The sequence below is a fragment of the Canis lupus genome, chromosome 5 (genome assembly GCF_003254725.2).
Source record: "Canis lupus dingo isolate Sandy chromosome 5, ASM325472v2, whole genome shotgun sequence".
Classification (NCBI taxonomy): domain Eukaryota; kingdom Metazoa; phylum Chordata; class Mammalia; order Carnivora; family Canidae; genus Canis; species Canis lupus.
The window spans coordinates 30,970,472-30,995,995 of record NC_064247.1 but is presented as its reverse complement, the minus strand read 5'-3'; the positions used below and the strand labels follow the sequence as shown (position 1 = coordinate 30,995,995).

General features: G+C 50.2%; 1 long non-coding RNA gene across 7 annotated transcripts in view; it reads right to left on the bottom strand.

The window, feature by feature from the left end:
* LOC112669131 (uncharacterized) overlaps positions 1-7,436 on the bottom strand; it is a 66,206-nt gene extending 58,770 nt beyond the window's left edge. For 6 of the 7 annotated variants that reach the window (XR_003142084.3, XR_004815804.2, XR_003142085.3 and 3 more), the window contains exons 1-2: positions 7,288-7,436; positions 409-525 (exon numbers count right to left, since the gene is read on the bottom strand). This is a non-coding gene — a long non-coding RNA (uncharacterized LOC112669131). Of the gene's footprint in view, positions 1-408; positions 526-7,213 lie in introns of all 7 variants that reach the window. The other variant, XR_007410715.1, reaches the window with a different exon arrangement.
* Between the last annotated feature and the right edge of the window lie 18,088 nt (positions 7,437-25,524).

Sequence of the window (25,524 nt, the reverse complement as noted above, 5' to 3'; positions counted from 1 at the left end):
CCAGGGCTAGCAAGAGGACCAGGCAAAGCCTAGGGTCCCTGCCCTGCAGTATCCCCATCCAAGACTGGGGCCTCTGGGTCCCCAGAGGGGTGTCAGAGTTACTATGATTCCATGAGACACAGGGTATGCGTTTGCTAAAACATGAGAGCAAAAGCAATTAAAAAGGCATTAGTTGTGCTTTTGTGTCGACTTATGTTCTTAAAACTAATTATTGGTTCATTAAGACTCCCAGCCTTCATCAAAGGTTTTGTCACATGGCAACAGCTGAGGCACCTGAATTATGAGTATGAAATAGAAGGTTTAGCAAAAGAAATCAGGCCTCACAATCATGAGCCACTTGGGCTCTGGGGTCATCAGGACAAACTCTTACTGAGACCTGTGAACTTGGGGGAAGCAATGAAAACATACCTGATTCATGGTGTGCTTCTCAGCTCCCCATGCTATAAAAGTGAGCCAGAAACTTTATCATCTTGACTTTTGCATAGATCTTCCTGATATGCTTCCAGTCATAGACCTTTGGCTCTTCTAGAAAAACAGGAGCAAAAAATTGTTGATCAATCACAGGAAATAATGTCCTCTCTCACTGAGACCCCACTGTGATGAAAGTGGACGGCCCGTGCCAGGTACAAATGCATATCCACCAAGACCGGAGGAGGAGAGTCATCAGCAGAACAGAGGAGCAAATCAATCTGTGGGCATGGGTGGATGTGGGGGTGGGGGGAGGCCATCTGGAGGTCACTGCACCTGAGGCTAACCTGGAGACAGATGTGGTCCAGGAAGCAGTGAGCCCTTCGCAGCTCTAAGGCTGGGACTAAGGCATTTCACACAGAAATGGAAATGAGATATGGAGCTGGAAGCAGGGTGGCTAAGGTGATCATATACAGAACACCTCTGCTGGACCACAACTTAGCAGTCAGGTACCTATATCTAGGTCAGACATCAGAGAGTCAATCTCAAGGAGGATCGATAGCCTATTGGTTACATGGGTACACGTTACCCCAAAGCTGAGTCACTCACAACAACAGACATGTATTATCTTTCTGCCTCTCCAGATCAGGAATTCAAGAGTAGGTGAGCCAGGTGGTTCAGGCTTAGCTCTCCTCAAGGCACAGTCAAGACACAACCCAGAGCTAAGTCATCTGAAGACTTGTCTGGGGCCGGGCGGTCTGCGTCCAGGATGGCTCCCTCACCACCTGGACTCTCCAGAGGCCGCCTGGGCATCTGCATGACATGGCAGCTGATCTCCCCAAACAGTGAGAACAGAGAGGAAACTGCAGTGCCTCTTGGACCTAACAGTGGAAGTCGCACATGGTCATGTTTGCCATATTATATTTGTTAGAATAAAGTCACTAAGCCTGATGCTCAATCAGGGAAGTAGACTTAAGCTCTACCTCGTACAAGATGGCATACCCAAAAATCTGTAGCAAACTGAAAAAGCCACACCATCCCAGAAAAACAGACCTCCACACATGGGGTTCAGGGGTCCTCCAGCTCTAAAGACAATTTCTTCTGACCATTCTAAAGCCCATCCCACCATTTAATAAGCCCCCTCATATTCATGAAGCACCTATGCACTTGTGTGTAGCTTATTCTAAAAACAAATACAAATTATCTAAATATAATTGCCAACCAGAATCCTGGATACTTAAGTGGGGGTGGGGATTGTAACATACAAGGAATCAAACTATAAAAGAGAAAAACTGACCTCTAAGAGATCAGAAATAATTCTGAAGACGGGAGATGAAAAACCACAACCCTAATTGTGGTATCTTCAGGGAGAATCCAGAAGACATTACATTTATTATAAAATAAAATGATTTTTACAAAATTTAAACACTCAGAGAACACAAAGGAACTCTTAGAGATTAAAAATATATGGCCAAAGTATTCTTAAAACATGTAAAAAGACTGTTTTTAAAAAGTCAAATTCAATAGCCCAAAAAACATAATGAAAAGAGACAGAATAGATGAGAGGGAAAAAAAGAAGAGGCAAACTAAAAGTCTGGGAGGCCCACCAGATATGGGATAACTAGTAGGGCTCCTAGAAGATGGAGGGAGAAAATACCTCCTAGGAAAACTAGGGAATTTAATGGATTTGGAAGACACAACTATCAGTACCAAGAAGCTCACCAGGCTTGAAGGTTTTGAAAACAGAGTCTCAAGGATGAAAACAAGACCATTCTATCAACAGTCCATGGGGAAATCTCAAACCGTCAAGGATAAAAAGAATGCCCTTTAACCTAAAGCACAAGTTGGCAATCCATCTGTTTTTATAAATAAAGATGTTTTTAATTTGGAATGCCTCATGAGTCTGCACATGATCCTTGTGCAGAAGCCGCTGGCCTCCGGTTTTCTGGATATTCTGTAAAAGCAGCACTGGAGAAGCCCAGGTTGCCCCGAGTTCTGGAACTCCTCCTCACCCACCCACCAGCAGCCTCCTCCCCTGAGCCTGCTCCTTCTGGAAAATCTACCATTCCATCTCCCTCTTTAGTTGGCCAATGTCCAGCCACATCCTCAAGACTGTTTTCAAACCTAAGGCTCCGTCAACATTTGGTAGCCAAGGTCCATTCACCCTAGAGAGAAATTTCACAACCAGCAAGAGAGGCTTTGTGACAGTTGTTTCAAATAACAATTTTCTCTCTCTTTATCAAATTTCCATTTTCAGATGAGGAAACTGAAGTCAAAGAGGTAAAGTCACATGCTCAAGGTTATGAGACTGGGATCAGACCCAAGACACAGAGCCAGGATCGGAACCCAGCTTCAAAGCCTGGCTCCAAGTTTCTGCTTCTCCCCCTTCTTTTCCAGGGAGGAGGGGCCGGTTACCAGCACTGTGTCCACCAAGTGAGCCAAGACTCTCAGCTTCCGCATGGTTCCCAAGTCCCAGCTGCTGGTGGAAAGAATGTGACTGGCCTGGCTCAGGTCAACTGTGCCTTCGTGGACCAAGCAGTTCTTGGTCCAGGGACAGCAGAGGCTGCAGGGTGCCATTGAGTTGGGGGCCAGATCCTGGGGCGACAGCGGTGCATGACACAGAAGGCCATCCTGAGAGGGATACAATTTCATGAGACAGAACCGACTGATTTCATATCACTGTGTTCACTAGCAGCAACGAAAGGCCAAGCGGAATTGTCATGATCTTTCGCTAGATAGACTTTGCTTCCCCACCCTGAGCAAGGCCCCTCTGGCTCCAGAGCAGAAAATGGAAACGCATTTGCTTCTTCCCCAGGCTCAGGCGTGGGGTGATTACTTGGCAAACAGCCCTGTCACATTTGGTCATCTCAGACATTTTTCCTACCCGGGAGCTCCCCTTCCCAAACGGACCCAGAGACATTTCTCAAAATGTTCTGCTCAAACAAGCATGTGACAAAACAGCTTGTCAGTTTGCCTCTTTCTTGCTGAAATGAGACCACGATGTTAAGATCCGATCCTTTATTCATTTAGAAATGATGTGATAATGGCGCGCTGGTTTAATTTGCCGGGGAAAATAAGATGCTTCTTGACTAGTGAAGCTCCCTGTAACCCCACGAAAAGGCATAATTATCTCCTTCAGAGTCAGTCCCTTGTGGGTCCCCTAATTAATTTAAAATATAGATGAGGGCTGTTCAAAAAGTGAGTTTACAAGGTTAATTACTGGCGTGTTAGGCACAGCACAGTCATTGCGCTCGGGCAGTTTTGCTGGGCATGTCCCATAGAGGAAGTGAAGTCGGCTGCCAACTCCCTTCGTCGAGGACATGAGGGGCGAGCAGACCAGCAGGCTGGTTTGCAAGATGCACTGCTGTTATCAAGGGAAATCAGCTCTCTCTGCGATTGCCTGGACCCTTGGCTAAAATGACTAACTCTACACTTCAACACAAGTCCACACACACGCACTCACACATGCATGTATACATACACATGTGCACGCATGCATGCCTGCATGTGGGCATGTGCACATTCATGTGCATGCACCTGCATCTCTCGCTCACATGCATGCACGCACACACACACAGCAAGTGGTACACAAAGGGCACCATGCAAAGGACACATTCTTAGCTAATTGTCAGATGTTAAACCTCCAAAATGCCAGAAGCCTACCAGAATGGAGGAGCACCAGACAGAAAGCAACCTTTCTTTTCCTTCCTTTCCTGAGACAGACCCTCAGAGCTCTGCAGGAATGGGGTCGCTACAGGGATGGGCTCTGGCTAAATCAGGTGGATAGGGTGAGGGTATGCAATGGGAGAGAAAACGGAAAGTTTGCTTCTTGCCTTGGGGTTGAAGTATGAGACCACTGATAAGGAGGAGGGGCATCCCATGTCCTTTCCCCAGATTCTTTCCTCCGTGTGCCCACTCCAAGCTGTCCCCAAGTGGAGGTGTTGGCCTAGCTGGTCAGAGCCCGGGTTTCACTAGACAACAGGGCTGCTGCACCATGAGAGCAGGGCTATAGGCTCCATGGCCCCCTTCCCCCCTCCCCGTCTCAGACTATAGGACTAACAGGAGGGTAACTGTGCCTTGCAGGACCTGTGGGGAGCCACAGACGTAAGCATAGGACACTGTGAGAGGGACTTAGCAGAGAATCATTGCTATGTCCATGACATCTGGAAGGACACCCTGGAGCTGCACCCCGCAGGGTGAGCTAACATCCCACAGAAAAGAGAGGCCACTGCAGAAAGACCAGAGTACAAGCAGGTGTGGGAGCACGGAAGATGGAATGTGTCAGGGTTGCTGGGTCAGAGAAGTGAGGGCCTCTGTTGTCAGGTGAGGAATCAGACTTCACCCTCCAGGCAATGGGAGGTTATCGAGCAGAGGAACAGCTTTCATCTTGGGAGAAGCTCGAACTGGTGGCAAACATGGGAACACTGGGGCAGAGGTCAGAAGCAATGGTGTCCTGACCTGAGGCAGTAACAGCGAGAGTGGAGACAAGAGGAGGTGGGGGACTCAAGGAACAGGACGTTGATGCTCCAGGGCTCATGGGGGACTTGGTTCTTCTCAAAGAAGAGCATGGGGCTGAGATGGCTCCGGACTTGGACCACTGAGGCCCTGGGCGATAGCGGTGCATTTCCAGAAGAGGGGCGCAGATGGGGTGTGTGAGTGCGTGCACATAGGCACACGCGCAGGCATACGCGCTCCTCAGCCAGTGGACACCAGTCCCCATTCTCTGGTCCACCCTTTACACCCCGCCCATAACTTGAACAATAACAGTAGTAACAGCATTCGATGAGGTTCCAAGTATTTGTGAGCAGTGCTCTGTGCTGGGTGAAAAATTTCCATACCCAGAGAGCGGTAGGTATTAGCCCATGGAAGCTCGAGAGACAGCAAGCAACTTGGCTAATGCCACGCAGCCAAGAGGTGAGAGTGTGGCCTGCGCCCCTCATCTGTGCCTGGCGGGCTGGAAAGAAGCCCAGAGACCAGCCTGTCCAGCCCCTCATTACCCTCAGTTCTGACAGCCCGTGCCGAAGCCACCACCGTATTTCTTCCCTCCAGAAAGCAGCACAGCCAGAGAGATTATTTTGACATATTTCCTGAAGACGCTATTTCTAGAGCACTTGCCTGATAAAAATGATATATTTATTTGGGACCGCCAAGAGCTTGCTGAAATGAGGAATTTATCTGCATAGCTTTTGTTATTAAAGTGATTCTTCTTGTTTATTTCCTCCTAAGCTACTGATTCCATCTATAATACATGAGTTTCAGGTAATAGAAATTTTTCATGCAAGTAAATATTTTAATAACAACATTATGGTCTTGATTCAGAGTGTTACAGGCAATAGCCCGGCGCAATGAATGAGCACCACACTGGGAGGCAAGGGACCTGGGTCCTTGTGTCCTCCCTGCATCTGTGACCTTGGACAAAACTCAGCCCTCTCTGGGTCTCCGTTTCCTTATCTGCAAAGTGTGGCAGCTGCCACGAGCCCCCCGACTCAAGAAGCCACCATTAAGATCAGATGTGAGGACGGCCCCCAAGAGAGACACGGGCCGGGGTGGGGGCTGAGGTGTTAGCTAAAGGGACTCAGAGACTTAAATAAAATAATGTGTCCTCTCACAAAAGCAGCGGGAGTCTGGGAAGGACAGACGGCCCCACCGGCCAAGGCCATCAGGGACCCAGGCAGGGTGGCCAGTGCTGCCATCCCCAATGTGGAGCCACCGCTCTGCCCCTAGAGGGGCACACGGCACTTCCACTCACACCCTACTGTCCCCAATCTAGTCCGGGGGCTCCTCGCTTCCCGGGCCACAGGAAGGCCGGGAAGGGTGGTTTCTAGCCGGGGGCCACCTGCCCAGCCAGTGCCTGGGGCAGGGGAGTATGGATCCTAAGGGACCCTCAGCGCCACGGGGCAGACCACCGCTCCAGATAACAGCCACAGAAACGGAAGGGCACTCGAGGTCTTCGGGAAAAGGCCTGAACCCACGTGCCGGCCTCATGACCTTCACGCCTGCACACCCATGAACAGACCAGCTCAGCAAAGCCAAAAGTAACACAGCACAAGCCCTAACTGGCAAGGTGGGCACAGAGCCAGGAAGGAGCAGGTAGTAACGCCCCCTACGGTGCAGCAGGCGGTGGGAGGCGGGCGGGTTCAGTGTCCACTCTGCTGCCCCAGCTCTGAAGGGACGGGTGGCAGGGACAGCCCGAGGCCCACGAGGTGGAGCCGTGGGGCAGGCTGGGCCTGGAGGTGCCGCACCCAAGGGCAGCCTCCTGTCAGACTCGCGCAGGTTTGCGCTGCTCCGCAAGTGGCAGCCATGCCCCTAACTGGCTGCCTCCCCTCCGTGCCCCAGCCACGGCCACCCCCTCCCGCAACACGAGTTCCCAGTGGCCCGCGCCTGACCTCATGAGCAGCGACCTCAGACCACGCTGAGCCCGGCTGCCCCTCGCCCCCCACGTGCCTTCCAGACGCGCCCCAGTGCGGGGGTCCCGGGGGAGCGAGCGGCGGCAGCGCACCCCACCCCCCACAGAGGGGCGAGGCCCCCGGGCAGCCGGAACCCCAGCCTGAGGGGGCCGCGGGGGGCGGGTGCAGCCCCTCCACGCTCCAGCGGGCTGAGCCCCAACCCAGGACAGCTCCGCGGCCCAGAACCCCGCCCGCTGGGCGGCTCCACCCCGCCGCCCCCGGCCATCCGCACAGCGAGCGCCCGCCGCGACCGGGGATCCTCGCCACGGAGACCCCCCGTCAGGGCCGGGCCCCACCACCGGACGCCCCCCGGGCCACGCGTCGGGAACCACGGCCGGGAGCGAGCGGCCCTCACGAACCTCCCGGCGCAGCGGCCACGGTCCAGGTGCGCCCGCGTGGAGGCGCCTCCGGACACCTCCTGCGCCAGGCTCACCTCCTCCCAGAGACAAAAGACACGGACACTCCGGACCACCGCCCGCTCCAGAGAGTCCACAAAAGCCCAGGACAGGCCTCGCGCGCGCCGGCCACGTCAGGCGTCCACACTTCTCTGGTCTCTGAGGCACGGGGCTCGGAGCACTCGGATTGGCGGGCTCGGGTCACGTGTCTCCAGCTGCCCAATCACTGAGGCACCTGGCACGGAGTACTCGGATTGGCCAGCCTGGGTCACATGCTCCGCCCACCTGGACAGACGGGCCTCCGAGAGGCGTCAGGCGGTGGTCGAAGGCTGCACAGGTGCTGCGGACTCAGGTGCGGCCCTGGGGGACGGCAGCCCTCCCAAGCGGATGCCTGGAGCCAGGGACAGGGTGCTGGGGGCGCCCCGGGTCCCCGTCCTGCACCTGCACCTGTTGCCCCCCCGCGGCGTGTATGCCTGCTGCCTGCCCCTGCCGCATCCCCCTGCAGCCCGCAGCCCGCAGCCCGAGTCACTCCCGGGCAGGGCGCACGCAGGACAGCCGTGACCCCCACAGCACATCGGCAATTAGCTCCTGTGGAGCGTTTTCCGTAGAAGATGAAGCGTGCAACGTGTAGGCATAATGAGCCCTTCCCTGCAATTCCAGGGGCGGCTGCAGAGTAACGGGTGTGAGCAGCACTTGCAATTCCCAGGGAGGAAACCCATTAACGAGGACACGGTGAGATCTTTACGTATGGACCCCAGAACTCATTCAATAGTTAATCCGGTTGAGAAACACGCTATTAATCCTCCCACGGCGTGTTACTTAAATGAGGCTTTTATTGAAATATCGGGTCTGGTTTCAGATTCTGCAGCTAAAGTGGGGCGGGGGGGCCTTCCCCAGAGCCGGGCAGGATGACAGTCACAGGGGAGCAAGCCTTCCTGTGCCCCAGAGAGGACCCCCCACCATTGTTCCCGCTACACTGTCTCCCACCATCAGGGCCCTGGATGGGACACTGACTTGGATGCTCTGCTCCAGATGTGTGCCCCGCTTCCAGTGGTTCCTAGAGCTCACAGAGCTAAGGCCTGATCTTCCCAACCCTGCCAGTGGGCAGGTAATGGCCGTGCCCCCACCTGCTTGCAGAGCTCACCCCCTCTCTCCGCTCCAGAGTCCAGGACCTTCCTGGGACAGTGAAAGACATTGAAAGCACCAGCATTGGTGTTAGTCACCCCCAAATCTGGGCTGAGTCACCGCCAGCAATTTCTGACCCTCTGTTTACAGAGGTCCTTTTTCTAGCTGTTAATATTTTTTTCCTTAGAAATTTTATTTAATTATCCATGAGAGAGAGGCAGAGACACAGAGGGAGAAGCAGGCTATCCCCAGGGAGCCCGATGTGGGACTCGATCCCACCCTGGGATCATGACCTGAGCCAAAGGCAGACACTCAACCGTTGAGCCACCTCGGCATCCCTCTAGCCTGTACATTATAAAAGCACCTACCTTGTAGAATTTTAAAAGAGTAAATAGCAATGTGTTAGAATGTTATTTAGCCCTGGGACTAGCTCAGAATGGGAGCACGCTACACAGGACCTACAATTCTGTTTCTTTCATCAAGCCTGGACCTTCTGGTCCTCAGAGAGAGGTCTCCTGTGCAGATAACCAGTTGTTCTGCACAGAAATCGGTGTCTCGTGCATTCTTCAACATGGGAGCTGGGGTTTTCTCTGCTATTGAGTGGGAGGCCTGGATCCCAGAATTATCAAGCTCACGAGACCCATACCCATGCATTCAGATCACTTAGAGATCCTCCTAATGCGATACTGCCCTTGTGTTGACTACTGCTGAAGACGAGCGAGGGTACACACAGGTCCATTGCTCCATTCTCTTTGTTTTTGTATGTTTTCATTGGTTTGTGTTTTTTTTTTTTAAGACCTATACGAAACTAGTTGAATTAGGTTTCTAGATTCCACAGCTAGGAACAATACTGTCAGGCTCACAGACTGGTGTTCTTGTGCCCTTCTACTTTCTTGGTGAAGCCCAGGTCCCCCTTGTGACTGGCAGTAAGATGAAAGGTGGGTACACTTTAGGAGACCCAGACACCTTCATTGGTTTAAAGAGCACTGAGGAACATAAGTCATCCGAGGATACCATCTTGATTGAAAGAAACAAATTATTAGACGTGACAGCTGAAACATAATGAGATTCTAATTGATACCTTTCCTAAATGTTCCTTATCCCAGATCATATGCAGAGTAAGTGTTAACCTTAGGAGCAGAGCTCAAGTTTTCTGCTTCTAAACCTGTACTTTTTCTGAGAACCCTGCAGCTGTCAATTGTCATAACAGTAAGAACCACAAAAACAATAGCAGCTAGCCATCTGTTAGGGCTTCCTTTCTGCCAGGACCTCCACTAAGATTTCCGATGCTCTGTCTCATATGTATGTGCACATGTGTGACCCGTGCACACATATGTATGTGCATGTGTATGTATGCATATGTACATGTATGTGCACATGTGTGCCTATGTGTGCATGCATATGCTTGTGTGTGCATGTGTATATGAATGAATGACTAAATAAATAAATAAGAATATCTTGAGGAAGGTAATATTACTATCCATACTTTACAGATGAGGAGACTTAGGATCAGAGTCATCAAGTGACTTGCCTAAGGACACATTGCCCAGGAGCGGTGGGGCTGGGAGTCATGCCACTCAATACCATCTGCTTCTGCAGAAGCCTGCTTGCTGAACAGGAGACAGTGATTCAACTATCTTTCCTGTCAGGTATTGCAGTTCTTTCTAGTTTTTCTTTTATTTTATTTATTTATTTTTTTTAGTTTTTCTTTTAAAAAAAAAGATTTTATTTATTTATTCATGAAAGACACAGAGAGAGAGGCAGAGACATAGGCAGAGGGAGAAGTAGGCTCCCTACAGGGAGCCCGATGTGGGACTCGATCCCAGGACCTCAGGATCATGCCCTGAGCTGAGGGCAGACATTCAACTGCTGAGCCACCCAGGCATCTCCTTTTTAGTTTTTCCACTCTGCATTAGACATCCCCACACAGGACTTTGCTTTCATATCTGTCTTACCCTGTTCAAATACAAAAGCTTCTTAAGATCCAGGGGTTCCCCCATTTTGTTTACTTCTGTATCTCCAGTGCCTAAGACAGACACTTGCTCAAGTAGGCTCCATAAATATTTGTTGACAGGATAAGTGGGTGGATGGATAGATGGATGCATGGATGGATAGATGCATGGATGGTTGGATGAGTAGAAGGAAGGAAGGAAGGAAGGAAGGAAGGAAGGAAGGAAGGAAGGAAGGAAGGAAGGAAGGAAGGGGTAGGTATGGGAATATTTTCCTAGCGTAGATACCCAGAAGTCTCTAGCTCTTGCACCTACTGACCACACAGGTTATAAGACAATGTTCTCAAGTTTGGTTGCATATTGGAATCTCTTGGAGACCTTTTGAAGAATACAGACACCTGAATTCCACCAGCAGATACTCAGGTTTAATTGGCCCGCAGTGTGACCTAGGCATTGAAATATTTAAAAACTCTCCAGCTAATTCAAATGTGCAGAACCACTACTTTAGGCAGTCTGAGGACCACCCTCATTAGAATTGCAGACGGCACTTGTTAAAAATGCCAACTATTGTGTCCCAACCACCAAGGCTTACCAATCAAGAAGAGCTGATTTGTGTTGATTTATGCCCAAGGAAAATTTTTTCCTCCTCCACTTAGTACCAAATTTAAAGGTAGGTGGTTTTCCTTACAGTGAGAATTGAGGGTTATTTTTGGCTCCCTAATGATGAGAATGAGGGTTTCCTAGTAGATTCCCCACCTGGTCCGGGTCTTTGCCTGTTATTCTAAATCAAATTTCAAGTTCAGTAAATGCCCTTGGGGCAAAAATCCAAAGACTAGGAGGGGTGCCTGCCTTCACTAAATTGTTGACCTCATTGTTCTTCTCTTTCCAATATGAGTGCATTTAAGGGAAAAAAAATAAATTTTGTCCAGCACTGTTTCAGAGGGAGGGGTGGTCACAGTATGTAGAGTGCCTCACTGGACTGGCAAAAGTCTGAGCTGTATAATATCTACTTATTACAATTTGCTGAGATTTCTGCTATAACCCAATACATGCCAATTTGTGCAAAAGTTTGTTTCACATGTGCTTGAACATAATGTGTATTGTTTATTAACAAAAACTTTATATTATGTATCTATATGCAGAAGTATGTAAGATTAGCTAATAATTATGTTATTAAAATCTTCGCTATAACTTATCTTTTATCTCCTTGATTGGTTGACCTCAGAGATAAAGAGCTCCATGCTGATCATAGATCCACTTCTTGTACATTCACCCTTAAACCTTGCATACTGTATTTTGAAGCCACAGTATTAGGTAACAGATGGTTTATAATCGCTGCATCCTTGTCCATTGATTGGACCTTCTATCAATGCCAATCATTGCTCTTTATCCCTTTAATAGTTTCATCTTGAAATATACGTTATTGAATATCAGCAGAGCCAACTTCTGCTTTTCTGCTAGTACTAGATTAGCATGGCTTGTAATTATCAATCGTCCACATCCCTGTGGGATTCCCATTCTAGATGTGCTTCTCGGAAATAGCATAGAGATAAACTTCTAAACCCAAACTGAGATTTATCTTCGTCGGTGTATTTAAGTTATAGTTACTTTGGACTGACTCTCGCCACTTTATGTTGTGTTTCCTATTTCTTCTGCTTTTTTTTTTCTTCCTCCATCCACACCTCGCTTCCTACCCATCACTGAATGGGCCAACGATCTGTATCATATTTCTCTTCTCTCATATTTCCCTTTGATACTCTTTCTCCATCGTTCCAGAGAATACCCTCAAACACTCCATGTCTGTGCTTGGACCTACAATTATCTATCAACATCTGGAAGAAATCAATCTCTACATCCTTCCCTCCAACAGAACAAAACTCTGAATATCCTTTTTGTTTTAAGATTTTCTTTATTTACTCACGAGAGACACACAGAGAGTGAGGCAGAGACACAGGCGAGGGAGAAGCAGGCTCCATGCAGGGAGCCCGACGTGGAACTCGATCCCGGGTCTCCAGGATCACTCCCTGGACTGAAGGTGGCACTAAATGCCTGAGCCACCAGGGCTTCCCAAAACTCTGAATATCCTTTGCTTCCATCTCCCCTTCCCACTCCTTCCTCAGCTCTCCCACACTCATGTTCTGTGGGATCCTGATTCTAGATCACCGTTATTTTTAGCAATCATGCCTAACTTATCTTTTAAGTCATACTCATGTTTTGCAGACCACCTCTTCTGGGATTCATCTCTCATGTCTCTGTTCATTTTTTCACATGGATTATGAGAAGGGTGGGGGGGATGGGCAGAAAGCATGGAGGGCAGTGGGAGATCCAGGCTTGCAGGGATGGGAGGAATAAGTCACGGGGATGGAAGGGTCAGCACAAGGAATGCAATCAGTGGTACTGTGATAATGTCATATGATGGCAGATGGCAGCCACATTTGTGGTGAACATAACACGATGTGTAGACGTGTCCAATCACTATGTTGCACACCTGACACTCATGTAACATTGTGTGTCCACTATATTCAAATTTTTCTTTAAAAAATCATTTAAGGAAGGCCTGGGTGGCTCAGTGGTTGAGCATCTGCCTTTGGCTCAGGTTGTGATCCTGGGGTCCTGGTATCGAGTCCCACATCAGGCTTCCTGCATGGAACCTGCTTCTCCCTCTGCCTGTGTCTCTGCCTCTGTCTCTGTGTTCCTCATGAATAAATAAATAAAATCTTTAAAAAATAATTTAAAAAATAAAAATTACTTTAAAAGACAAAAAAAGTATGACTTGAATACACGTAATCCAAACTACGAGAGAGAGAGAGGGAGATATTCACCCAGCATGACTTCTTCTGATTTGAATCCAGGGGAGAGAGCGATCTCCTCAATCAGTGTGCAGTCACTGACTCACTGGTCATGAGTCAGTTAAAAGATTGCCGATTTTAATTCTGCCAAAGCACCGATTGCTCTTCAAATGATATAATAATTTTTGAGTTTTATTCTTGGAAGGAAAAAGTAAGCTGATCACAGGCAGATGGATTACGAGAAGTAAGTGTTCTAAGTTTTTTGCCCATTTGAAAATATCTTTACCCTCTAGGGCATTTTAGGCAAACATAGGAAACCGTTGGTTTAAATTGTTTTCCCTCAGAGCTTGGAACACGTAGCTCCTCGGATTCTTGCATCCAGTGCTGCTCAGACTTGCTATTTTGTAGAGAACAGTTTTTCACTTTCTCCGTTGACCTTTTGCACTTTCTGAAAGGTTTTAAGGATATTTCTTTTTATCCCTGGTGTTAGGAAATCTTCCTACGATTGTCTGGGGCTTTGTGCATTTTTTACCCAACACACTTGGCTCTTTGGCACCTTGCAATAATCGTGATTATTAGAATGTTAATTCCTGGCATTGAGCTTTACCGCATGGCCAGCCTAGCTATACTTTCCACAACCCTGTGCTAGATGCTGTCATTACACTCCTTGTACAGAAGAGGAAATGGAGCCACTCACCCACAGCAAAGCCTTCCCTTAGCCCTGGGAAGCATTTTGCTGTTATTTCTTTGAGAATTTCCTACATTTCATTCTCTGCTGAGTCCTATTTGTCAGATATGGGATCTGGAGGTCAGTCTTTGGACACAAGGTTTGGGAGAGTCCCTCGGTTGCCTGGTTGGGTTCATGCACTGCAACCTCAACTGCCGCCTTCCTACCGTGGGACACAGCTACAGAGGCCCTGCCTCTTGGTTCAAACAGCCACGCCATCGCTCCCGCCTGGAGACAGGGATCAAGCAAGGGGCCAGACCACCCCCTATTCCTCCACACCTGATGTGCACAATGACCGCTATAACCAGCTCTCTCCTGATCCTGTCGACTCGTCCTGAGTTTGGCATCCCTAGATGTGGTGCACCCAACCATTGCTTACTTTATTTTTTTCCTAAAGATTGTATTTATTTATTCATGAGAGACACACAGAGAGAGGCAGAGACACAGGCAGAGGGAGAAGCAGGCTCCCTGCAGGGAGCCCAATGTGAGACTCCATCCCAGGGCTCCAGGGTTACGGCCTGAGCCAAAGGCAAACGCTCAACGACTGAGTTGTTTTAATTCTACTCCACTTGCTTTCCAGCTTCTGTAGATTTCTTTAAATACTGTCTGGTCCAAGAGCATGCTTTATGCTTCCCACAGTTTGGCTGTCGTGTATTGTGAGGCCTTTTCTGTCACGTCTGGGCTCTGGAGAAGAAAGATAAGCAGATGCTTTGTTTGTCCATGACCAGTCTCCTTCCCCAGGCACCCTGAGCAGAAAGACCCGTGTGGCAACAAGGTGGACAGTGTCTCTGATGTACAGCCCCCAGCAAGAACAGACAGCACGCCAGGCTACAGCCCAAAGAGCCTGAGACGCTCTGTAAGAACGGGGCAGGACCCTCAAGCATATCACCTCCAGGCCTCTGCTGCAGAGGAGAAGACGGCCCCTGTGGCCCTCTCCCATGAGCCCTGGCTTCTGTCCTACTGGTTGAAGCCCTCTGTATCTGGAATTTAAATTTCTGAGGGAAAAGACCTGGCTGACCTGGTTCATCGTTGTGACTGCTGATGCTCTGACAGCTGGGCCACCACCACCAGCCGTGGATCAACCACCCCGAGGTCAGAGGTCACTGGGCTCAGGTGGCCCCCATGCAGTCAGTCCCTTGACCTGGACTGTGGTTGTGGGCGGGCCCTCTAAGACCCATCCTTCCCACACCAGCTCTAGGGTCAGCTCAGATCTGAACATCTGGGGCCTGTGGGCGTGTGAGCATGCTAAGCAGTAAGCCACCAGCCTCTGGACAGACCACCACTCTGGACGGAAGAAGCAGCACCCTGCAAACCCAGGCCATTGGCTTCAGGGTGAGGGTGGGTTTAGGTGCAAAAACACCAGGAGGAGCACCCCAGGGAGGATGTCCTAGTGCTTCCGAAAATGCACACAAATGGAAGGCCAGCCTGGCTCACCATGGGGGCCCCTTCCCTGGGAGTTACCCCACACATGTTGGCAATCCCTTTGGCCTGGAGAGACCCCAGACCTCCCATTGACCACTGATTATTGACTAATGGAGGGTGGATACCTCCCTCGGGGTGACCCAAGTTGGGCCCATCTAACCCCCTCTCCCCTCCCAGAAATCTGATACCTGAAATAATACACTTGAGTAAGATAGGCTCCATCCAGCACAAGGCAGGAGCTGCATGGCTCAGCCTCTGCTGTGTCAGGCAGTCCATGAGGATGTATTCCAGTATTTGCAATTCTAGCACAGCCACCTCCTTGGCCCATGGCCCCAGCACCCACAGAGCTTGACCCTGGCCCCAGATTGAGCCTCATCCAGGCCAGATGTTGACCTTGGAGCCTGGCCTCAGGACGAAGCCCTGACCCCAGCTGGTCATCTTGGGCATAGGCCTGTCAGTGCAATTGAGGGGGGCTGATGCCTGGAACCGTTGCTTCCACACCTGAGCCTGGGCACACTCTCTTGCTGGGAACCCACCACCCAGAAGGACCACCAGGCCCGTCTGTGACCTGGAGGCGCCCGGCAGGAGCAGGCCCGGCTCCAGCTCATCTCTATGCAAGAACGTCAAAGCAGGGCACCCAGGTGGCTCAGTTGGTGAAGCTTCTGCCTTCGGCTTAGGCCATGGTCCTGGAGCCCTGGGATTAAGTCCAGCATCAGGCTCCCTACTTGGTGGAGAGTCACCTTCTCCTTCTCCCTCTGCCGCTCCCCCTGCTTGTGATCTCTCTCTCTCTCTGTCTCTCTCAAATAAAATCTTAAAAAAAAAAAAATCTAAGCAGATGCTGCCAACCAGAACCCCGAGGAAGACCTGAGTGTTAACGGGGCAGCTGGAAGCCCTCGGACCGTCCTTGGAGCTCCCACACCAGGGTGCCATCCAGACCTGCTGACCCACCCCCAGTGTGCCCCCTGGGACCTCCCTCTGCACCCCCCTCCTCCCTTCAGATGAGCCTGCACCCACGGCCCCTCCCGGGCTGGGGTCCTCACCTGCATCCTCACACCTCCCACCCAGCCCCGTGGGATCAAATACAACCACATCCCCCCCCACCCACACCAACTCACAAGTCATCCCTGCCCCCAGATGAAGGCTCCCTCCTGGGTGTGACACTGCAGATCCTGCAAGATCCACAGCTGGTTCCCTGCAAATCCTCACGGGCCTCCACACCTCTCCTCAGTGGCTTTACTTTCTTCAGAGCCTGTCACTCCATATGGTGGAGAGTAGGGTGTTATAATTACATATTGCAAATTGAAGCTGTTATTAATCAAAGCACCCCTGAAAATATCAAACATGTCATGTGACATCTCTGCACTCCCCTCCTGCTGGCTCCACCGCGCATCGGAAGGAAAGCTGACCTTTTCCACAGCTGAATTATAAATGTCAGAATCGCGTGGCTTCCATCCTTCAATTACTGTCACCTTGAAAGGAGAGAGCGCTAGAGGCCTCACACTTAAGTCTTTTCCATCACAGATATGTTTCAAACGCGCCGTTCCTTGAGAGAGGAGTGCCGGGTTTGGAGAGGCCAAGGCGGCCCCACCGCACTTACTGTGCGCCTCATGCAATGACCCAGAAAGCCAGCGACTTAAAAGATGGTTTGGGGACTGATCGCGACCACCCGTCTGATCTCCTCTGTTCCAACGAACTAAAAGTTTAATTTCTCCTCAACTGCTATTTCCAGAAGTGCCACAGGATAAAGGGGCCCCCGTGGCCCATCTTCTAAATACAGATAATTGTAGATTTGCTTTTCGTGTTTTTGGGTAGATTTGCTAAGTTGTGCTTTTATTCTGCGGCTTTAAAAAAAAGAGAGAAAAAAAAAACCCTTCTGGTCATATTTCTGTTCTTGATTCAAAGTCTCCAATCAACAAGAAAGCAGAATGGGTTGAGTCCAATAAGCTGGGAAAAGCAATTGCTCATTCTGGGCTGATGTGATGCTGTGGTATTTATAGCACGGATGTATCGAATTAGCACCCTCACATGTGTTACAATGTAATTTCTTCCCCTGTCTCCTGTAACCTATATTTGCAGTGTGGGCTTTTTTTTCCCCCTTCTGCACTAAATTAACAAGGTATATTATTGGATTTTCGTTATCACCCAACTTGAGCAATCAATATTCTCTGTTTCTACTTTTCACGGAACACCCTGCGTCTGATTTGAGCAGAGAAATCTGGCCCCAGCACAGAGAGGAGTGCTATAAATTCAGCAGGCCTCATGGGGGAGCCTGACGTCCCTGGGGCCATTCTCCGCAAGCTGACCCACACCGTCTGCTTCCAGGTTCGATGGTTCCAGAGCCCCGTGGCCATGAGAGCGCTCAGAGCCGAGGGCAGCGGGGCCCACATGCCTCCCCGGCTGGAGGCTGGCCCGCACGCTGGTGTGTGCACCCGGGCTCACGGCAAAGCTCGCCCCTGCCCACATTCTTCACCGTCCTCCCAAGAGTGAGGAGCAACATAGCTGGGAAGGAGATGTTTTGTAGGGGAAGCCGGTCACTCATCCTGAACCAGCATGTCCGAGGTCGTGAACCTCCGATGTGGCAGGTGTGCAGGGTGCTGAGTGGACGGTGCGGAAGCCGTGCATAAACCAGACTGTGAGCGATGCCTGGAAGGTGGGCAGAGGGTCAGGTGACCAACCCTCCCAGTCTACCTGGGCCTGAGGAGTTTCCCAAGATGTGCGGGTTTCCCTGTTGAAGCCAGGACAGGACCGTCCCCAGCTAACCAGAATGGTGGGTCACCCTTGACACAAGAAGACTTCACAATGTACCGTCCCCAGTCCCACACCCCCAGACGTTAGAACCCCACCATGCCTTTGAGCAGATGACCCAGGGAAGGCCCCAAACCTGTTGGTGACAGCGGCAAACCTCTGATGTGAAGCTCACTGCCCTCCAAGGGAGGGACAATGCACACAATAGAGTTCTCTCCAAAACTCAGCATGGGAGCCAGGCCAGGCATGTCCTTGAAGATAGCACAGCCCGGATCTGGCAGGCAGGCTGGTCCCGTGTCTTCCTCTGGGACTCTGGGTGTGTGGCTCTGGACGGCCTCCTCCTCATGCACGCACACACACATACACACATGTGCACACACTGTCCCTCCCCCATAGTCCACTAACAGCACTGGTGCCCTTTCTCCCCATGACCTGCTCCCCAGACTCCCCAATCTCCCCATCTCAGGAAACAGGATCTCTTTTGGGCTGGTCACTCAACCCACCCCTCCTACCCCGACCTTGGCTCCTTGTCCTCTCCCTCCTCACCTACACCCTACCAGCAAATCCCATTGGTGCTACTTGGAAAGTGCCAACAATCCAGCCAACTCTGGGCTTCCCCAGGGCTGCCACCCTAGCCCTGGCCCAAGTCACCTGGCACCTGGCCCTCGGCCATGGCCTCAGGGCCCCTCTGGCCTCTGCCGTGACCCAGCGTCACCCTGCCTTCATCAGAGAAGCCACAGTGTGTTCTTCAAACATAAGTCTGATTCGTTCTTGGGCTCAAAGCCCTTGAGGAGCTCCCATCTCACCGGGGCCTCCTCACTGGGCCTTGCATGCTACACACCTGCTCTGAGACCTCCCTGGAACACCAGGTGCCCACGTGGCCAGCTCCCTCGCCACCCCCAGGAATCCCTGACCATCCACTTGGGACAGCACATGCCCCAGGCAGCACTCCCCAGCCAGCCCTATCACCACCCAGCACCCTACCTCCCACTGGGATGCAGAACTCAGACTTTCTGTGCTCAGATTTATTTCCTTTTGATTCCTTTTTTTTTTAAAGATTTTATTTATTTATTCATGAGAGATACAGAGAGAGAGAGAGACGGAGACACAGGCAGATGGAGAAGCAGGCTCCATCCAGGGAGCCCGATGCAGGACACAACCCTGGGTCCCCACGATCAGGCCCTGGGCTGAAGGTGACGCTAAACCGCTGAGCCACTCAGGCTGCCCTCCTTTCAATTTTCATTTGTTATACCATTTTACTATGAAAATTTCAAACATAAGGAGTTGAAAGAGTGCTTATGTGTGAGTGTGTGTGTGTGTGTGTGTGTGTGTGTGTGTGTGTGTTTGGGGATGAGGCTTAAAAACAACAGTTTTCCAGGGGCACCTGGCTGGCTCAGTCAGGAGAGCCTGTGAGTCTCGATCTCAGGGTTGGGAGTTCGAGCCCCATGTTAAGTACAAAGATTACTTTAAAAAATAAAATCTTAAAAAAATATATTTCATGGGGTTCCTGGGTGGCTGAGTCGGTGAAGTGTCTGCCTTCAGCTCAGGTCATGATCTGAGGGTCCTGAGATCAAGTCCTGCATCAGGCTCCCTGCTCAGCAGGGAGTCTGCTTCTCCCTCTCCCTCTGCTCCTCCCCCTGCTCGTGCTCTCTAATAAATAAATAAAATCTTAAAAATAAATAAATAATTCAAAAAAATACAGCTTTCCAGCTTTCAGGAACCTCACTGGATTTTATTTTCACTAACTGTGGTGGGCTAAGAACAGAACAGAGAGGCATGTTCTGCAGGGAGGCGCTGGGCCGGGTGAACCACAGGAAACTTCCCCGGAGCTGTGACAGGCAGGTGGAGCCCACGCTCCAGGGGACTGTGGTGATTTAGGTCTGCTGAAACAGCATCCCATTAAATTAATGCCGTTAATTTGAATTTTATTGATTTCATAGTTTGCCATTCTATAATTTGCTCATTTGTTTTGCTTTTGTAGTGAAATGAGCGCCATAATCAGAATTTTAATTCAGCTTTCATATTGGTACATATTCAAGTGACATTATAGTGGGAATTACTTGAGTCAACAGAAGTGGGGAGACTTCTCTGAAAATAGTTTCATTTTAGGGACACCTGGGTGGCTCAGTGGTTGAGCATTCACCTTCGGCCCAGGGCATGATCCTAGAGTCCCAGGATCAAGTCCTGCATCAGATTCCCTGCATGGACCCTGCTTCTCCCCCTGCCCGTGTCTCTGCCTCTCTCTTCATGTCTCTCATGAATAAATAAAATATTTTTTAAAAAAGAAAATAGTTTCATTTTAAAAAGAGATCCCAGCATTGATTGGGTTTGAGAAATATTTTATTTGGCATTAGATTTTCCTGCCAAGATCATGCTCTCCAAGCCCTGTGACCACTGGTGACTTCTTTAAGTGAAATCTGTGTGGTTTTTTCCCAGAGGCACCCCTGCCCCATGGGCAGCTCAGAGTTCGCAAAGGGACATGCAGGTGGGTTCCCTAAACCCACTCGAAACACTCCCAGCTTCCACCTGGTACAAATGGAGGGGACAAAGCCATGGGAGCCAAAAGCCCAAGGGGGAGACTCAGTCATCACTGTGGGAACCCCGCCCAGAGATGCTGCCCCCGGATAGCAGGTCCCAAAGAGCACCTGACGGCAGCCCTCACAGCCTTGCAGGAGATGCCAGGCTTGTCTTCCTCTGTCTCCCACAACGAGAAGATACTGAGGAATTAGAGCTGTCGACAGAGCGGCCAGCTGGCAAGCAAACACCCCGCCACCTGCTTACTCCTCATGTTGCCAGATTTCCTAGTCTGACTGTCATGTGGGGCAGAGTAAAGGCCAGCAGAGTTACCAAGGTGGCTGTCCCTGCCGGCCCACGACATCCAAGAAGGCACAGCCAGGACCATGCTCCCCACACACGCCTGTCCCTTCAGCTTTCTGTGTGGCTATTCCCTGTCTACACCCAGCACCCTCAGCCCACCTCGAGCTGCCTTTCCTGCTGGGAACCCCCACCCGCGGTAGACAGGCTGAGCCCTGCTTGTCCTCTTGCTCCCAGCTGAGATGTCATGTCCTCCGGGAAGCCTTCCCTGACCCACACAGAGACAGGAACCTGTGCCCCTCCCCACACCCCAAGCACCCTGCGTGCGCTCTACTCAGCAGCCACCGCACGATGATGCTGCCGTGTGATTGGAGTGTCTGTCCCCTCCCCTGACCCTAAGCTCCTTGAGGGCAGGATCTCTGCTCCTTCATATTCCACGGGCCTGGCAAAATGTGGGGTGCATACCTTGTTCATGTTTTTGAATGAACAGACAGATGAAGTGTGTCTGTCCCTGGAGAGCAAGTGACCCGATGGTGGCAGCTGTACCCTCCCTCCTCTGTCCCTTCTGTTCCCTGATCCCCGATGGCTGGGCATGCTCCATGTGTGCTGTGCCCTTCAGCTATCCGCTCCCTAAGGCAACAGGCCCTGGAGCAGGCTCACTCTCCCAATCCAGCAATGCCCTCTGTCACGGACCCCAGGTCTTCCCCACTGGCCAGATCCGGGACCCAGAGAAAATCGCGTCACCCCCACCACCGCCGCCGCCGTCACCGCCACCACGCCGCGGGCTCTCACTGGGTCTGGATAGCCGGTGTAGGGAGGAGTCGCTGGGGCTCAGACCCTCCCAAGAGCCATCATGCCTGTACAGGTGGACTTTGTGGTCGCTGCTCGAATCGCCGGCAGCTTGTCAGGAACAGGGCCTGCATGTGGCTCTGCATGCCCAGCTCTGCCAGAACCCTGCCTGGAGTACTGGCCAGCCTGCAGGTGGCCACTGGAACCCCCAGCCCTGCTGGCCCCATATTCCACATCACCTGCCCACTGTGTCCACCACCTGCTGCATCTCAGAGTCTTATCTGGTGAGAAGAAATCCCCCCATCCTTCCACTCCACGCCATCCGAACCCCAAAGATCAAACCCTAAGGCTAGCTGTTGGTCAGGAAACCTGCTCTGCCCCAGGGGTAGGTGGAAGCCAGGTCAGGCATCTCCTCCCTGCAGTTCCTCAGGTGAGCACAGCCCCGTCTCCCCAGTCCCATTCTGTGACAGTACAGACAACCCCCAATTCAAACCATAAAAACTGGCTTCTCTCTGCCTCTAACATCCTACCAGAAAATGAGCTGCAATTTGAAACACACGGTAAATTGTAATCTTTCCTTTTTAGCACTCAAGCTCCTTCATTTTCAGAGAAAGCCAGCGGCTGGAGGATTGGATTTTGTTTTTTGCCAATTATACATTTTGCCTCAAAAGCAGCCCAGAGAACAGAACAGAAGTGAGGACATTCACTCTCTGAAGATGGACGTTCTTCAAAGCTGGCATCAGAGCCACCCGCGCCCACCACCCAGGTCTGGAGACAAACGCGCTCATCATTAGCAAGAGCGCATGTGACAGGCCAGAGTTATGACTAGCGTTTGCTCGCCACAGTAAAGAATGTCCTCTATTAATGACAACAGCTGTCGGTTTAATCACCCCAGAAAAGATCATTAAATTCCTTCACATTTCCCAGAAACAGATGGAAGAATTGCAGAAAGGTTCAGGCATATGGGGGAACATATGGGATTATGGCAGCTCCAAAGAAGGGCCGAGTCTGCTGCGCTGATGGAGGGTCCGCACAGCATTGCCCGGGGCACCAGTGGGGGTCCAGCACTCTGTGCCCCATGGGGGCATCCAGACCACAAGCCCTTGGTGTACAAGGCCGGCGGGAAAGGTGGCCACCTGATGGAGGGTTTGGTGAAGGTGGAGAAGGCAGATGACACATGTTCCCACGCACGCTTCCTCGGGTCACCATGTGCTCATCACGTGTGCATAGACGCATCCAGGTGAGTGCCCACGGGTGAACTCCTGATACCTGCACTGGCAGACACAGCACCCAGGGCCCACATCAGAGCCCATCAACTCCATCCCTGTCCCCCCACTGCACCCTTAGTTCAGCACATCCATGTGCAGGAGGGCATTCCAAGAGCACTGGGGCTGGTGTTCTAAGGATTCGGATCTGACCCTGTCGACATAGAGGGAGAGAGCACCAGCCACAGGGGAAATGCACGGTTAAAAAATTATGTCCTGGGATGCCTGGGTGGCGCAGCGGTTGAGCGTCTGCTTTCGGATCAGGGCGTGATCCCGGGGTCCCCTCAGGGAGCCTGCTTCTCCCTCTGCCTGTGTCTCTGCCTCTCTCTGTGTGTCTCTCGTGAATAAATAAATAAAATCTTTTAAAAATAAAATTATGTGCCGCAAAAAAGGGCACAGGACCCTTTACTCACAAATTACTCACAAATTAACTCCTACACTATATAAATTCCCACTCCCACGTGCTGACAAACATGGAAAGCTAAGCTGTCCCTTCTGCAAAGGAAGCTTGGTCTCTGTAACACCTACCCAAGCACCAATGGAGAGAAAACCTAAGACGGAGCTTGCTGGGGAATGTGGATATAAATTGCTACATAAGCAGCAGCAGGACAAACATAAAATTACTCTGATGAATAAACACGGACTAACCTGGTTTGCAGGATTAACCTGGTTTGCAAGTATGGTTTAATGTCACAAAATTAATTAACATAGAATATATATGATACCTTAGGGTGGAAAGGTTAAATATTGTCAAGATATCTTTTGCTGATCTCTTCCATTTGGATTCTTCTCAAACATATTTGCTGCTGTCATGGGTTGAATTGCATACCACCAAGAACAGTATGGTACAGCCCTAACCGCATGCCTGAGAGTGGGACGTGCACAGGGAATCACTTACGGTGAGGTGGCACTGGACTCAGGTGGGCCCTCCACCCAGACTGGCATCCGAAAGAAGAGGCCCGAGTGAAGACAGAGCTGCAGGGAGAAGCTGGACCACAGAAGCCAAGACTGGAGGGTCGTGACCGCCTGCCGAACACACCAAGGACAGCCAGTGGCATCAGATGCCAGACACACGTAAAGAGCTTGCTCGCAGGTTTGAGAGGGAGCATGGTCCTGCCGACACCTTAACTTTGGGTCACTAGCATCCAGAACTGTGAGACAACGAACTCCTGCGATACCAGGTCAGCCCATGCGTGGTCTTCACTTACCGCCCAGGAAACCAAAACATTTGGTTTAGATCAGGGGCCGGTGAGCCACAGCCTGCAGGCCAAGTACAGCCTGTGAACTCCACAGGCCTTGAACTAAGACTGGCTTTTATTGCTTACGTTTATGGGAGAAGAAGAAGGAAGGGAGGAAAAGGGAGGAAGAGGAGGAGAGCATATAGGGCATGTGTGTCCCACAAAGCCTAAATATTTAGTATTGACCCATTACAAAAAAAAAAAAAAAGCTTGCTGACTCTTGGTTTAATACAACCCTGATGAAAATTCCCAACAGATAAACCTAGGAGAAGAAGAAACAGGATAAAGTTTTGGCTAAGAAAGCTTTGGGTAAAAAAAGAGCAACTAGGGGTTGTAGGTGAGATACTTATGAATATAAACCATACAAATCCCAGTATAAGGAAATCAGGGGAAATATTGGCAAACAGATCAATGAAACAGGACACATTACCCTTAAATGAGCCTAGTTTATAATAACAAGAGTAAAAATGCTGATTCCTGCAGCGGCAGCTTGTGGGAATACAATGTTTTAAATATTGGAGAAATTGGAATATAGGAAAAAATAAATTGTTAGATCATCATATTATACTATTTGTTAAAATAAGTTCTAGATTAATTTTTTAATTAAATGTAAAAAAAAAAAGAAAAGAAAAGAAACTTAAAAAAACCTGGAAGAAGATATCACTCTTTAAAAAAAAAAAAAAAAAAAAAAAGAAGATATCATTCTTTGACCGGCTGAGGAACAGCAGAGGATTTTCCAAGCACAGAGCCGCAAGGATGTAGCACAGATGTGATTATCAACTTCCAAACTTCTGTGCCCTAGAAGAATCCTAAACCAAACCAAAAAGCAAATGACAAGCTAAGAGAGGATCTGACCTCATTATGACAGAGAAAGGATTAATAGCCTTCATAAATAAAGAAAACCAGGCAGCCCAGGCAGCGGTTTAGCTCCACCTTCAGCCCAGGGGGTGATCCCAGGGTCCTGGGATTGAGTCCCACATCAGGCTCCCTGCATGGAGCCTGCTTCTCCCTCTGCCTGTGTCTCTGCTGCTGTCTCTCTCTCTGTGTCTCTCATGAATAAATATAAAATCAGAAGAAAGAAAGAAAGAAAGAAAGAAAGAAAGAAAGAAAGAAAGAAAGAAAGAAGAAAGAAAGAAAGAAAGAAAGAAAGAAAGAAAGAAAGAAAGAAAGGAAGGAAGGAAGAAAAAGAGAGAGAGAAAAGAAAGAAAGAGAGAGAGAAAAGAAAGAAAGAAAATCATGAATGCCCCAATGGAAGAACAGGCAACACGTAGACCCCAACAGGTGACACAGGACACAGAATTGGCTAAGGAACACAAGAAAAATAGCCATTCCCTGGTAATTAAAAACAAAAACAAAAACACACAAAAACACACATATTTAAAACCGAGATGCCATATCTATCTAATTGGCAG